The sequence below is a fragment of the Triticum dicoccoides genome, chromosome 7A (assembly GCF_002162155.2).
Source record: "Triticum dicoccoides isolate Atlit2015 ecotype Zavitan chromosome 7A, WEW_v2.0, whole genome shotgun sequence".
Lineage (NCBI taxonomy): Eukaryota > Viridiplantae > Streptophyta > Magnoliopsida > Poales > Poaceae > Triticum > Triticum dicoccoides.
Genome location: NC_041392.1, coordinates 715322859 through 715325562, shown reverse-complemented (window position 1 = coordinate 715325562; position 2704 = coordinate 715322859). Strand labels below are relative to the sequence as shown.

Below are 2704 nucleotides of genomic sequence, written 5' to 3'. Positions count from 1 at the left end.
TGACATGTTAATCAATAGTCCCACCTACACCGAATCTCACCAATTTATATATGTCTGTGGGTAGACAATCAACAAGCCCCTTTAGTATTGGGCTGGGCAAAGTTGCTATAAAGAAGAGAACTATTCGATCCAATAATGTTTGATTCGTATGGCAACGTCTGACCATTTAGTATTGGGCCGTCGACCCATGAAGGACGTGTATGAGATGTGTGCGGGGCGCAGCGTGGCCTCACGTCTTCACTAATAATCATGTCGAGCAGTCAGCACCTGTCACCAACACGCTCTAATCCTAGGCGCCGCCTCGGAAATGCCTGCTTTGCTCGATCAGTTGTTTCCTGTCACCAATGCACGTGGAGGACTCTATCGGAATAAAAATCAAAATTTAAAAGTCCTTATTGTGTCCAACAGAAATTGTTTTTCAGTTTTTTAAGGACTTTTCTTTCCCGTTACAATACACCTCTTTTGCTAGTAATAGATAACATGACAAAGCACCGGAGTGCATCGAGTTCCTGTGATAGACAATACTGACAATGGTGCTCTGATAATACAACAGTGAAACACACACACACACACACACACACACTAAACAAACAACTTAGACCCTGGATTGCATAATGAAACATTAAGTACTTTTTTCTCTGACTCATTTTATTTAGCTACAAAGACAACAAAGGCTATACGACATTGCCATGTTTGAATATTCATGGATTAGGAGCAGGCACACGAAACGGTGGCATGCAGCAGCAGGTCGCCCTTCCTCCTCGCCGTGATCCCGACCTCCTCCACCATGTCCAGCCCACCGGCACCTCCTCCAGGGAGCCCCCAATCGAAATGGAACAACAGGCTCGCTAGCATGAGCTCCACAACCGCAAGCCCAAACGTGACCACAGGGCACATCGTCCAGCGGGCGCCGAATGGCACGAGCTCGAAGTTCGTTCCCCTGAAGTCCACCGACGCGTCACCGGCCTCCTCGAACCTCTCCGGCCTGAACTCCTCGGCATCGGTGCCCCAGCTCGCAGAATCCCGCCCGATCGCCCACACGTTGACAAGCACCATGGCTCCCTTCGGCACGTCATAGCCAAGGACACGGCAAGGTTTCTGGCACTCCCGTGGGAGGAGCAGCGGCAACACCGGGTGTAGCCGGAGCGACTCCTTGATTACTAGATGCAAATATCGCAGCTCCTGCAGGGCCTCCTCACCGATGCAACTCTCACCGCCGGGCTTCGCATGAGCTCCGCCATCGCCCACTGGAGTGTTGTCACCGAGGTCTCGCTTCCCCCCGAAAACATATCCTACAAGAAAAGAACTTAACTTGAGAGTTTTTGGTGGAAAGATGCATGTGTCGAAGAACAAGAACATCTCCATGTAGCCCCTAAACTGCTTTTTGGGGCTGGCCCCAAGCCCCAATTCACAGGCATTGCACCCCTTGCGCATCAGCTTAAGCTTTTGGATAACATACCGATGCATGCAAATTCTATAGGTTATCAAAACCAAAGGTATTGAGTTCAAAACTACTCTGGCACAATCTGTATAATTAAAAGAGATGCATGCGAGGCACACAGATGAGAGTGCTGAAGTATAACTGCATGTATGCAATTCTATAGCATGGAGGCCAATCTTACGGTAATCACGGCACGGATGTTTCCAACGTCAAGAGGCACGTGGAGGCTGCCGTCATTCTGGACCCTCAGCAGCACGTCCACGAGGTCTTCATCGCTGGCACCGGCCGACCACCTCGTGCGATGGTCCTCGATGATGCGGTCTATGACCTGGCCTATCTCGCGTCGAGCCACTAAATACACGTGCGAGGCGCGACGATGGGAACAGGTCGGCGAGGCTGAACCCGGCGGCCAGCTTGACGCCCTCATCCAGGAGCTTCAGGAACTCATTGCTGAGGAGGGAGCTGATGTAACGTACCCCTAGGATTGGATCAGAGGAGGGGAAGGGAAGGAGGAGATGGCAGGGCAGCAGATCTAAAAGTAGGTGGGAGGAAGAGGGGATAAAGGAGGCCGAGGGAAGAACAACTTCCTCTCCAAGTTGTACAGTAATCATCCGTAATCCTCCCACCACACCACACACGCACATATATCACCCGTCTAGGCCTACACTCGATTGCCAGCTGTTCCTTGGTGGACTGGGTCTTGCTAGCTTGGGTCCTTCGCTACTTCTCGTCATTAGGTCCCTGACAATCGGTCCCACTGGCAGCCTCCTGGTTCCCCGCGTCCTTCGCGGCACATCCTTGGGTCATGACATTCTCCCCTCCTTGGGCTGCGGCTTGCCCCCAAGCCGATGATGAAGGAAAACGGCGCCAGAGGTCGTCCTAATCTTCCCACGTAGCCAAGGATCCTGGCAAGTCAGACCAATGAATGAGAACTCGCGAGCGTTTACTTGTGCGTGTTGACACTTCCTTGCTAGCCAGCACATTCAGTGGCACGTGCTCCGTTTATAGGACCGCCATGTCCGGTGGCAACTCAACTTCCACTGTGATATCAACTCCCACCGCACCCTTCAGCTGAGAAACATGCACCACCGGATGGATCTGACTCATGGCCGGAAGCTTAAGGCGATATGCCACAGCACCAACCTTCTCTTCAATTTGATACGGCCCATAATAACGGAAAGCCAATTTCTGGAAGGGGCGTCTCGCCACAGAGCTTTGAATGAACGGCTGTAACTTGAGGTAAACCCATTCCCCCACTACAAA

At 51.8% G+C, this 2704-nt stretch overlaps 1 pseudogene; it reads right to left on the bottom strand.

Moving 5' to 3' along the window:
- Positions 1–701: 701 nt before the first annotated feature.
- On the bottom strand, positions 702–1868 carry LOC119334012 (annotated as a pseudogene).
- Between the last annotated feature and the right edge of the window lie 836 nt (positions 1869–2704).